Source organism: Cucurbita moschata, unplaced genomic scaffold (assembly GCF_002738365.1).
Source record: "Cucurbita moschata cultivar Rifu unplaced genomic scaffold, Cmos_1.0 Cmo_Scf00011, whole genome shotgun sequence".
NCBI lineage: Eukaryota > Viridiplantae > Streptophyta > Magnoliopsida > Cucurbitales > Cucurbitaceae > Cucurbita > Cucurbita moschata.
The window spans coordinates 1,846,759-1,860,256 of NW_019268527.1; the positions used below are offsets into that span (position 1 = coordinate 1,846,759).

General features: G+C 33.0%; 1 pseudogene; it reads right to left on the reverse strand.

The window, feature by feature from the left end:
• Positions 1 to 4,880: 4,880 nt before the first annotated feature.
• Positions 4,881 to 6,707, reverse strand: LOC111449353 (annotated as a pseudogene).
• Between the last annotated feature and the right edge of the window lie 6,791 nt (positions 6,708 to 13,498).

Consider the following 13,498-nt stretch of genomic DNA (forward strand, 5'->3'; position numbering starts at 1 on the left):
TTAAAAAAAAAAAAAAAAAAACACCATGAAATACTACTTATATCCAAATTTAATTTTTCTTTTATTCACGTGGGTAGATTTGTTTAGCCTTCTTGTAGATTTCCATAGACTTAGTTAATTGGGTCTAGTTCGATCCAATCGTACTCTAGAATTTCGATTTCTAAGTGGTTTACATGAAGAAGCCTCTCCAAAAGAATGATACAAGCTGTAATAGAACAGACCAATAAACGACAAATATCATCTTCAAGGATTTTTGTCTTGATGCATTTCATTTGGAAAGTGCTCGATCTCTTCCTATTCTTTCATTTTCTATTATATGTTCTTTCATTTTCACGTATTGCATAGCATATTTAAATCACTCTCATTCTTTCGATGCCTCGAAATTCAGGATATATCAAATCAAAATTCTCAAACTAAATAAAATGATAGAAAGAAAAACCTTTATAAATTTAATACTTCAATTTTTTTTTTCCAAAAACTTAATTACAATTTAATGAAGTTTAAGAGATAGCAGTAAATACTAGCCTCCTAGTCACTAAATACGACTTTTCAGGGTTTTTTGATGGTCCTAATTTTATTCAACCATTTTTTTCTTTAATGTATATTTGGTATGACTAGGTTAGTCTATATCATGGTTGCCTTGTCATTTCAAATTTAATCATTTAAATGCTTAAATTTAACGTCAATTTGTGTGGATAAAAATAAATTGTCGATGACCCATTAACACAAGTTAGCTAAGCACAATAAAGTTCCTTGTATTAGTGTAGTGTAAAATTATTTAATGCACTACTACAATTATTTGGGTAAGTTTTAATAATTTAATATAAGAACGTGAAATATCATCAACAAAATTTATATTCTAGATTAGTTAATTACTACAAATGTAATCAATAAAGAAAAAAAATACTTATCTAAAGAAAAAAAAGGGAAAAAAAAAAAGAAAATAGAACAAATATTAAATGTTAAGTAAATTAATAGTAAATTTATTTTTTTAACGTATTTGGAAACGTCAACGGCCGTAAGGAGAAAGAAATGGGGCAGGTGGAACAGTCAACGACCATACTCTTGGCCACGACAGAAGATTTCGAGAGGGAGAAAGTAGAACCGGCCATCAACACAGGGTTCACACTTGATTTCAAGGGGTTTGGATAGATAAATCCTTCTCATCTTTCTCACTACGACGATTCCCTCTTTTTACTCTCGCGTTAGCCGAGTCGACAGGTCATTGGTAAAGGATCGGTGTCTCACGTAACAAGAGACGTAAAACAGTTGATAAGCTCCCTATTCACAGAAATAGAAAAACCATCAATATCTTTTGGAAAAACATTATACTCCAACAAATAAACGTTATATTCCAACCTCGTGACGAAATTAATTACCTTCAGGTAGGACTTGTTCAAGTTGCTATCAAACCCTTATTTGGACTAGGTCTGGATATCCTTGTCCTTCCCTTCGAGATGAGGCATGAAGACTTTTCAAACTTCTTGTTAGGAATGGTTCAATCCAATTTGGAAAATAGATAATTATATTTCAATTGTTACCCAAAGTTTACCCTATCTCTCAATGACCCACATATTTACCTTCTCTAAAGTTGGATCTACACTCAAATAACTTGAATATCAAAGCAGAAATTTCTTCGGTTATATTTAGAATTTATTATACGTTGATGAACACCAATATTTCTCCAAAAACACTACGATCCACACCTAAATGATCTACTATGCTCAACCATTTGCACGTGAATCTCACGCGCCTTCAACCTCGAGCAGCTTAAAATTTTTCAAATCCTTTATGTCATTCCCCTTATGTCCCAAGCTCGATTCTCCTTCTACCGTCTTTCATCTACTTGGGATTCTTTCTTCAAAGTAATGGATCGCTGGCAACATGCACGTTTTCCTCTCCTTTTTCTTATTTCTTTATTTCCTTACCTTTTCTTATATATATATATATCAATATTCAAATATTGGTGTTACACGTGTGCTTTTCACATCATCTATTTTGTTGGTAACAAAGAGTTCAAGCATTACATATATTACATATAAAAATACCTATTATTACTCTAAGCCATAAAACTACTCATGGATGGTATAAAATTGATACAAGCTTTATAGGCAACTTTTTATAAGTGGTGAGACTCAAACTCGAATTCTCTTCCATGTCCAAGTCTTCTTCTTCCAATCAAAATTGTACAAAAGATTTGTTAAAGCCAACTCCACCGTTTTCACTCCCATATTCAATTTCGGGCATATCCTCTAACCAGCTCCGAATGGCAATAACTTAAAATCTTGTCTATTGTAATCAATCGAGCTCTCTTTGGAAGGAACTCTTCTGGGTCTTTTCAGCATATGGGGTCTCGTACAATTGCCCAAACGTTCACTTGAACCATCGTTTTTGGGTAAAATTATAGTCTTCAATTTTGAAATGAGAAATGATTTCTCTTGGAAGAAGAAGAGGTGCTAGTAGATGTAGTCTTATTGTCTCTTTCACTATCATTTTTAAATATGGAAGCTCTTCTACGTCTCTCTTATTACCTTTCGTTTGTTTCCCACATAGTTTCTCATTTCTTCTTGAGCTTTTTTCATCAATTTTGATAGAAGTTGCTTACAAAAAGAATGGCTTTGATGTTTTCTTAGGTAATGACAACCGTGCAAGGTTCAACTTGCTTTTTACTAATAGCCAAAAGCACATCAATGATATCATCTTGCTCTGGCTTAGGCCTCTCAAGACAAAGATGTTCATTTAATCACCTCTTGAAATAGAGCATTCATCTGGTTAAAGACCCTTTCAAGTCTAGTTTCTCGACCACTAAACCATTCAAATTCTTTGTCCATCAATCACTTCTTGAAATAGAGCATTCATCTGGTTAAAGACCCATTCAGTCTAGTTTCTCGACCACTAAACCAATCAAATACCTCTCTCACAAAAGGAACTGGACAAAACTTAGAAGCATTATAGCTTCCCAACAAGGCCTCAACTTCACTTATAAGCTCATGAAATTCATCCCCTTCAAACCGCTTTTCAAATGCAATTCTAAATATAACTCAAGCCATGAGAGCAATTGACTTCTCACTAAGATCAACAACTCCACAAGAAGCGGATTGTGAAATTGATTCAATAAGTAAACAAACTTCTTGCGCTCTAATGGGTTCATAAGATAACACCCTCTTCTTATTAAAAAACTCAAGCATACAAATTTTGCACATCTCTCGCCATTAATCACTCTAAGGTGGAAACCCAATATCAAATAAATTGTGAGAGAATTTTTTGATAGCATGTGTTTGTGGTCTGTTGCAGCTTTGAAGATCGTGAGTTTTCAAGAGGGCACGAGCAGTCTCAGCAGATGATATGATGATGGTTTCTATACAACCTAGGTTGAGGCTTATAATGCGACCGTAAAGATGAGAGAGGCGCCATAGGGATTTGTGTGGGAGCTTGCCAAGTTGATGCAAGCTTCCAATGGGATTTGTGTGGGAGCTTGCCAAGTTGATGCAAGTTTCCAATGATTGGAAGCTTCGGTGGGCTTGGGGGAAAATTACGCTTTCTTCTATTTGGAGCTGCTTTCCATTTTAGGATGATGAAAAGTGAAGAGAGGAAGAGGATGAGTGGAAGCCATGGAGGGAAATGAAGGAACGACATTGAAATTAAGAAAGAGTTCAAGAACGAGAGGAAAAAGATCAGGAATAAAAAACAATGATTCTTCTTTTGGATTAAATAGACATAAAACAAACGGTTAAATAATGAAATGTTTTTAAATTTTTAGTGGTTGCCTTTTAAGTACCGTAGATTAAAAAATTATTTAAAAAGAAAATACAACTTTTCTTGATATTATTCTTATACCACCAACAAATTATACTAAAAAATGGCGGTCCACTCCATGAAAGCAATAAACTGTCATCCTTTGACAGGGGAAAACAAAAAAAATTGAAACATGCTTATTAGCATGATAGATTTGAATATTAATCTTCTAATAGATAATTTATAATTTTACAAATGATATCACGTTAGAAGTTATGATTAGATTTAATTTGACTGGGTCCTTCTTATCCAACTTTGTCTTAAAATTTCAATTAAAGAAGGAAATTGAGACAATAATAATAGCGGCCATAAAGGACTAAAATTAACTTCAAAATTTTTTGTCTCACCCATTGAATGTGGAAAGTGGCCCATAGGACCATCCAATAAAATCAAATATCAATTCTTTTTTGAAAAGATTAGATTTTTTAATTTAATTACTTTTGAAAATTAGAAGTAAAAGGGTAAAAAATAATCCATTAAATTCTTTTTAAAAGATAAACAAACCTAATTTTCAAAAATTTAGATACAATCCCAACATTTTAGGGAGAAAAATTTTTAAAAAACTTGGGTACCTTAACTGAATGGGTATTTTGGGATCAATTTCTAACCTGAATTCATTTCAAATTCAGCTACCCAAATGTTTAAATTTGATGTCAATCGAGGGAATAAAATAAATTCTCGATGACTAACCTGCCGCTTTCATCTCTAAGTTTCTTTGTGTTAACATTGAGTACTACAATTATATGGTCAAGTTTTAATAAGATAATGTAAGAATGTTAAAATACAGTCTCCAAAATTTATGTTCTGGTTCACTTAATTACCACATTATAATCAATTTTATGTAAACAAAATAAAAACTAGCGTAAATATTAAAGAAACTTTAACATTTTTATTAAAAAAAATATCAACATCATTTTTTAACCCATTTGAAAGGCGAGAGATTAAAAAATAAATAAATAAAAAAAATTAAGTGTATTATTGAAAAGAAATTTTAGGGTTTTTTTTTTTTTCTTTTAAATATTAACCTTGAGTATTAGTGATCAATAAGTACCAAACATTTATCCTATAATACAAAAATTTTAACGAGTCAAATTTATGCTTATCATTATTTGATTTTAAGCATTATATTACATATTTGTCTAGACGAAAGTTATAAAACTTCATAATTATAGGATTCGACTTGAAACTTATACTCATGGACGGTATGAAATTGGTAAAGTTTGAGAGGCAACTTTTTGTAGATGGTGAGACTCAAACCCGAAGTCTCTTCCATGTCCAAGTCCTCCTCCTTTATCCCCTCCGGCAACTTCCAATTAAAATGGTACAAAAGATTCGCCAAAGCTAGCTCCACCGTCTTCACCCCCAAATTCATCCCTGGGCAAATCCTCCGACCAGCCCCGAACGGTAAGAACTCAAAGTGTTGTCCTTTATAATCAATCGAACTCTCTTCAAATCTTTCTGGAAGGAACTCTTCTGGGTCTTTCCAATATGTGGGGTCTCGTCCAATTGCCCAAACGTTCACTTGAACCATTGTTTTTGGGTAAAAATCGTAGCCTTCAATTTTGAAGTGGGAAATGATTTCTCTTGGAATAAGAAGAGGGGCCGGTGGATGCAGTCTCAGTGTCTCTTTTACTATCATTTTCAAATATAGAAGTTGTTCTATGTCTTTCTCTGTCATCTTTGGTCTGTTTCCCAAGTAGTTTCTGATTTCTTCTTGAGCTTTCTTCATTAATTTTGGGTTATTTACGAGCTCTGCCATTGCCCAAATTAGTGTAATTGAACCCGTGTCTAATCCGACTAAAAATATATTCTGTTGATGTACAATATATAGTAGAAAAGGTTATAAGTAGGTGAGATAATGAAGAAGGAAGGATAGAGACACGGCCAAAAAAAAAAAAAAATTCAAAAGTTTGGAAACTAAACTATTAATTTAAGGTAAAAACCATTGAAGCTTAGGAATAGAAAGTTGCTTACCAAAAGAATGGCTTTGATGCTTTCTTGGGTAATGACAACAGGGTAAGTTTCAGCTTGCTTTTTACTCATAGTTAAAAGCACGTCAATGATATCATCTTGCTCTGACTTAAATCTCTCGGAATGAAGATGTTCATCAATTGCCTCTTGAAACAGAGCATTAATCTCATTAAAAACTCTCTCAAGTTTAGCTTCTCGACCATTTAACCAATCAATTATCTTCCCCACAAAAGGAATAGGAAATAACTCAGAAGCACTATAGCTTCCCAATAATGCCTCAAGCTTCACTTACAAGCTCATGAAATCCATCTCCTTTAAACTGCTTCCCAAATACAATTCTAAAAATAACACTTCGTAGTAAGAGAAATGGACTTTTCAATAAGATTAACAACAGCTCCAGAAGAAGCTGATTGCAAAATTGATTCAATAAGCAAACAAACTTCTTGCTCTCGAATGGGTTCATAATATAACACTCTCTTCATACTAAAAAGCTCAATCATACAAATTTTGCGTATCTCTCGCCAGTAATCACCATAAGGTGAAAACGCAATGTCAAGGAAATTGTAAGTAAGTTTTTTGATAGAATGAGTTTGTGGTTTGTTGCAGCTTTCAAGATCATGGATTTTCAAGAGGGCAGAGCGGTCTCGACAGATGATATAATGATAGTTTCTATATGGCCTAGGCTGAGACTGATAACGGGACCGTAAAGCTCGGAGAGGCGCCATAGGGATGTGTGTGGGAGCTTGCCAAGTTGGTGCAAGTTTCCTATGATTGGAAGCTTTGGTGGGCTTGGGGGAAAGTGACCCTTTTTCCTATTTGCAGCTGCTTTCCGTTGAAGGATGATGAAAAGTAAAGAGAGAAAGAGGATAAGGGAGAGCCATGGAGGGAAATGAAGGAGAGACATTGGAATTTAGAAAGAGTTCAATAACACGATTCGATCAAGTAGATATATATTGACTCAAAAGGGAAAAGGGAAAACAAGACGTGAAGTGTTTGAGTTCTTGTATATTTGAAATAATGAAATGTTTTCAAGTTTTTATTAGTTCTCTTTACAAACAGCAGATTAAAAAATTATTGAAAAAGAAAATATGATGGTCTATGGAAATCCAAGATTTCTTGATATTGTTCTTACAGTGATACTAAAAAATAGCTGTCAACTCAGAAAAAAAAATTAAAAAATTAAGTGCATCAAAATTTAATATTTTAAAGTGTATATTAGCTTTAGACAGATTTGAACGTTTAGTTTTCTAGTAGATAATATATATTTTACTACCAGTAAAATTAAATTTAAAAATTATAATCAGATCTAATTGGATTGTGTCGGATCCTGCTCAACTCCAAAATTTCGTTTATTTAGCGATTCATATGGAGAAGCCTCACAAAAAGATAGAGATTGAGACATAACAATAAAGGACGAAAATCAACTTCAAGAATTTTTGTCTCAATGCATTGGACTCGACATCTGATGAGATAAAATGTCTCGAAGAAAGTGAAGGGATAGGTAGAGAAATCATTATGAATTTAGTACATTGGATTCTTTAATCAAAAGCTTAGATTTTTTAATTAATTTATTTTTTCAAAATTAATAGTAAAAAGGTTAAAAATGTATTAAATTCTTTTTAAAACATAAATAAAACGTAATTTTCAAAATTTAAATATCAATCACATATCAATCACAACTTTTTAAGGAGAAATTTAAAAAAAATTAGGCAAATACTTTATTGAGATTTATTTCGAGTTCATTTCAAATTTAATTATCCAAAGATTTAAATTTACGCATTTGGATGAAAATAAATTCTCGATGATCCATATGTCATGTTTAAGTTGGACTTTAAAATTTAAAAAGTATTATATAATTGAAAAGTTAGCTAAAAAACACAAGCTAGCTAAATTAGATCACAATAACTTTTTTTTTGTTGGTGAGTTGTAAAATTATTGAATGCAATATTATAATTATTTGGGTCAAGTTTCATTATTTGTCTATACGAAAACCATAAAACTTCACATTTAGAGGATTTAGCTTGGAACTTACACTCATGGAGAGTATGAAATTGGTACAAGTGTGAGAGGCAACGTTTTGTAGATGGTGAGACTCAAACCCGATGTCTCTTCCATGTCCAAATCCTCCTCCTTCATCCCCTACGGCAACCTCCAATTAAAATGGTACAAAAGATTTGCCAAAGCGAGTTCCACCGTCTTCACCCCCAAATTCATTCCTAGGCAAACCCTCCGACCAGCCCCCAACGGCAAGAACTCAAAATGTTGTCCTTTGTAATCATTTGAACTATCTTCAAATCTCTATGGAAGGAACTCTTCTAGGTCTTTCCAGTATGTGGGGTCTCATCCAATTGCTCAAACGTTCACTTGAACCATTGTTTTTGGGTAAAAATCGTACCCTTCAATTTTGAAGTGGGAAATGATTTCTCTCGGAATAAGAAGTGTGGGTGGATGTAGTCTCAATGTCTCTTTTACTATCATTTTAAAATATGGAAGTTGTTTTTTGACTTTCTCTGTTACCTTTGGTCTGTATCCCACATAGTTTTTTATTTCTCTTGAGCTTTCTTCATCAATTTTGGATTCGTTACGAGTTCTGCCATTGCCCAAACTAGTATAATGGAACCCGTGTCTAATCCAGCCAAAAATATATTATGTTCATGTACAATATATTGATATATTAGCTATGAAATTGAAAGTTTAAAATATATTATGTTCATGTACAATATATTGATATATTAGCTATGAAATTGAAAGTTTTGAAACTAAACTAATAATTTAGCGTAAAAACTATTAAAGCTTAGAAATAGAAATTGCTTACCAAAAGAATGGCTTTGATGCTTTCTTGGGTAATGACAATCGTGCAAGATTCAAGTAGCTTTTTATTAATAGCTAAAAGCACATAATGATATCATCTTGCTCTCGTTTAGGCCTTTGAGGATGAAGATGTTCATCAATCACATCTTGAAACCCTTTCAAATCTAGCTTCTCATCCAGTTAACCGATCACTGACCTTCCTTATTAGGAAAAAGTTTAGAAGCACTATAGCTTTCCATGAGGGCTTCAACTTCACTCACAAGCTCATGAAATTCATCCCCCTATCCCAAAAGCAATTCTAAAAATAACACCAGTAGTAAAAGCAATGCACTTCTGAGTTAGATCAACAACTCCACAAGGAGCAGATTGCAAAATTGATTCAATTAGCAAACCAATTTCTAGCAGATTGCGAAATTGATTCAATTAGCAAACCAATTTCTTGCTCTCTAATGGGTTTGTAAGATAACACCCTCTTGTAAAGCTCAAGTATACAAATTTTTCGTATCTCTCGCCAAAAAATTGTAAGTGAATTTTTTTACTGCTTAAGTTTGTGTCTACTGTAGCTTTGAAGATTGTGGTTTTCATGAGGGTATGAATTGTCTCGACAGAGGATATGTGGTGGTTTTTATACCGCCAAGACTGAGGCTGATAATGGGGCTGCAACGCTGAGAGAGGCACCACAGGGATCTCTGTGGGAGCTTGCCAAGTTGGTGCAAGTTTCCTATGATTGGAGCTTTGGCGGGCTACTTTCTCTTTGAGGATGATGAAAAGTAAAGAGAAGAAGAAGATGAGGGGAAGCCATGGAGGTAAATCAAGGAAAAACATTCAAGAACAAGATGAAAAAGATTATGAATCATTCTTCTTTAGATTAAATATGTTTCAATTTTCATTTTCTTATGTTATTTGAATCAAAATAAATAAATGTTTTCAAAATTTTGAGTGGGGTCTTTAAAAATGGTAATGAAAATAAAATATTATGGTTAATAGAAGTCCACGATTTCTTGATATTATTATTACCCTACCATAAAGAATGATACCCAAAAAATGGGCAGTCCACTCCATAAAAGCAATAAGTTATTATCTCTCACGGTGGAAAAATAAAAATTAAAACACTACTTGTATCAAAATTTAATTGTTCTTTTATAATTTCTATATTCCAAAGTTTTCATGTGTGTGGATAGATTTGTTTAGCTTTTTGGTAGATTTCCATAGACCTAGTTAATCGGGTTTAGTCGGATCCAATTGCACTCTAGAATTTCGATTGCTCAGTAGTTCACATGAAGAAGTCTCTCCAAAAGAATGATTATAGTTGTAATAGAACAGACCAGTAAACGACGAATATCATCTTCAAAGATTTTTATCTTGATGCATTTCATTTTGAAAGTGCTCAATCTCTTCCTATTATTTCATTTTTTTGTTATATGTTCTTTCATTTTCATGCTTAGTATATTTAAATCACTCTCATTCTTAAGTGTGTTACATCAAAACTCTCCAACCAAATAAAATGATGGAAAGAAAAACCATTATAAATTTAATACTTCAATTTTTTTTTCAAAAACTTAATTATAATTTAATGAAGTTTAAGAGGTGGTAGGCAATATTAGCCTTTTTGAGGTTTTTTTTATGGTCCTAATTTTATTGAATCATTTTTTCATAAAATATAAGAATTAGAATCATTTTTTCATAAAATATTGAGTACTTGTAAAATACTTTTCTTTAATGTATATTTGGTAGGACTTGATTGTCTATACCATTGGTTACCTTGTCATTTAAAATTTAATAATTTAAATTTTTAAATTTAATGTCAATTTGTGTGGATAAAAATAAATTGTGGATGACCCATTAACACAAGTTAGCTAAGCTAGAACACAATAAGGTTCTTTGTGCTAGTGTAGTGTAAAATTATTTAATGCCGTACTACCATTGTTTGGGCAAGTTTTAATAATTTAGTATAAGAACGTCACATTATCATCCACAAAATTAATATTAAATGTTAAGTAAATTAATGAAACTTTTAACATTTTTATTTTAAAAAAAAAACTCAATAGTAAATTTATTTTTTAACGTATTTGGAACAGTCAATGGCCGTAAGGAGAAAGAAATGGGTCAGGTGGAACAGTGGACGATCGTAGTCCTACTGGCGATAGAAGATTTCGAGAGGGAGAAAGTAGAACTAGCCATCAGCTCAAGGTTCCACACCTAATTTGAGGGATTTTGGATAGATAAATACTTCTCATCTTTGTCCATTGTGATGATTTCTTGTTCTTACTCTTGTGTTAGACGAGTCGACAGGTCATCGGTAAAGGATCGGTGTTCTACGGAACAAGAGACATAAAACGGTTGGTAATCTCCCTATTCACAGAAATAAGAAAACCATCAGTATCTTTTCAAAAAACATTATAATCTAACAAATAAACATTATACTCCAAAATCGTGAAGAAATTAATTACCGTCATGTCGGAATTGTTCAAGTTGCTATCAAACCCTTATTTAGACTGAGTCTGAATATTCTTGTCCTTATCTCCCTTCGAGATAAGAGACACGAAGATTTCTCAAACTTTTTACTGGGAATGGTTGAATCGAATCTGGAAAATGGACCAATATATTTCAATTGTTATCCAAAGTTTACCTATCTCTCAATGACCGCATATTTATCTTTTCTTATGTTGGATCTACACTCAAATAACGTGAATACCAAAGCATAAATTTCTTGTGTTATATTTAGAATTTATTATAAGTTGATGAACACCAATATCTCTCAAAGAGCACTAAGATCCACACCTAAAGGATCTACTATGCTCAACCATGTGCACGTGAATCTCACACGCCTTCGACCTTGAGCCGCTTCAAATTTTCCAAATCGTTTATGTCATTTCCTTTATGTCCCAAGCTCGATTCTCCTTCTACAATTTTTTATCTCCTCACGATTCTTTCTTCAAAGTAATGGATTGCTAACAACGTGCACGTTTTCCTCTCCTTTTTTTCTTATTTATTTATTTCATTAGTCATTACTCTTATTTATTTCCTTACCTTTTCTTATATATATCAATATTCAAATATTGGTGTTACATCTATGCTTTTCACATCATCTATTTTGTTGGTAACAAAGAGTTGAAGGATTATATATATTACATATAAGAATACCCATTATTAGTCTAAACCATAAGACTACTCATGGATGGTATAAAATTGGTACAAGCTTGAGAGGCAACTTTTTGTGGAGGGTGAGAAGTAAACCCGAATTCTCTTCCATGTCCAAGTCCTCCTCCTTCATCCCATTCGGCAACTTCCAATCAAAATGGTACAAAAGATTTACTAAAGCCAACTCCACATTTTTCATTCCCCTATTCAATTCCGAGCATATCCTCCGACCAGCTTCAAACAGCACGAACTCAAAATGATGTCCTTTGTAATCAATCGAGCTTGTCTCCAAATCTTTCTTGAAAGAACTTTTCTGGGTCTTTCCAATATTTAGGGTCTCACCCAATTGCCCAAATATTTACTTGAACTATCGTTTTTGGGTGAAAATCATAGCCTTCAATTTTGAAATGGGAAATAATTTCTCTTGGAATAAGAAGAGGCCGGGTGGATGTAGTCTTAGTGTCTCTATCACTATCATTTTAAAATAATGAAACTCTTCTGTCTCTCTTACAACCTTCCTTTCCAACCTGATTTCTTCTTGAGCTTTCTTCATCAATGTTGGGTTTCTTGGCAAGTTCTGCCATTGCCCAAACTAATGTAATTAAACTTCGTGTCTAATCTTGCTAAAATTATGTTCCGTTCCTACCATAAAAAATTATGGAAGACTATGAGATAATGGAGAAGGCACGAAGGATAGAGAAAAAGCAAAAAAAGGATCAATATCTGCTAAAAAAAACTTATTAACCTAGAGATTGAAAGTTTAGAAATTAAATTAAAAATTTAGGGGAAAAACTACTAAAGATTTGGGATAGAAGTTGCTAACCAAAAGAATAGCTTTGATGTTTTCATGGGTAATGACAAGAGTACAAGCTGCAACTTGCATCTTACTGATAGTCAAAAGCACATCAAAATATCATCTTGTTCTGGTTTAGGCCTCTCGGGACGAAGGTGTTCATCAATCACTTCTTGAAACAGAGTATGGATCTCATTAAAAACCCTCTCAAGTCTAGCTTCTCGTCCATTAAACCAATCAATGGCCTTACTTACAAAAGGAATAGGAAGAAACTCGGGAAGAAGCATTATAGCTTCCCAACAATGCCACATCTTCATTCACAAGCTCATAAAATCCATCCCCTTGAAAATCTAAAAAAAAAAAACACCAGTAGAGAGCAGTGGACTTCTTAGTAAGATTAACAACTCCACCAAAAGCTGATTGGGAAATCGATTCAATCAGCAAACCAACGTCTTACTCTCTAATGGGTTTGTAAGATAATACCCTCTTCATATTAAAAAGCTTAAGTATACAAATTTTTCGTATCTCTCTTCAGTAATCACTATAAGGTGAAAATGCAATGTCAAGAAAATTGTAAATGAATTTTTTATTGATTGAGTTTGTGGTCTACTGCAACTTTGAAGATCGTGAATTTTCATGAGGGCACGAACTGTCTTGACAGAGGATACGATGGTGGTTTCTACACCGTCAAGGCTGAGGTTGATAATGGGACCGTAATGCTGAGAGAGGCGCCATAGGGATTTGTGTGGGAGCTTGCCAAGTTGGTGCAAGTTTCCTATGATTGGAAGCTTTGGTGGGCTTGGGGGAATAAAAAATTAAATATGTTTGGATTCTCATTTTAGTATGGTATTTGAATGAAAACAATTAAATATTTTCAAATTTTTTTAGTGGTCTGTCTTTAAAAATGGTAGATGAAAGCTTATTAAAAAGAAAATATTATGGTTTACAAAAGTCCTCTATTTCTTGATATTATTATTACCTTACCAT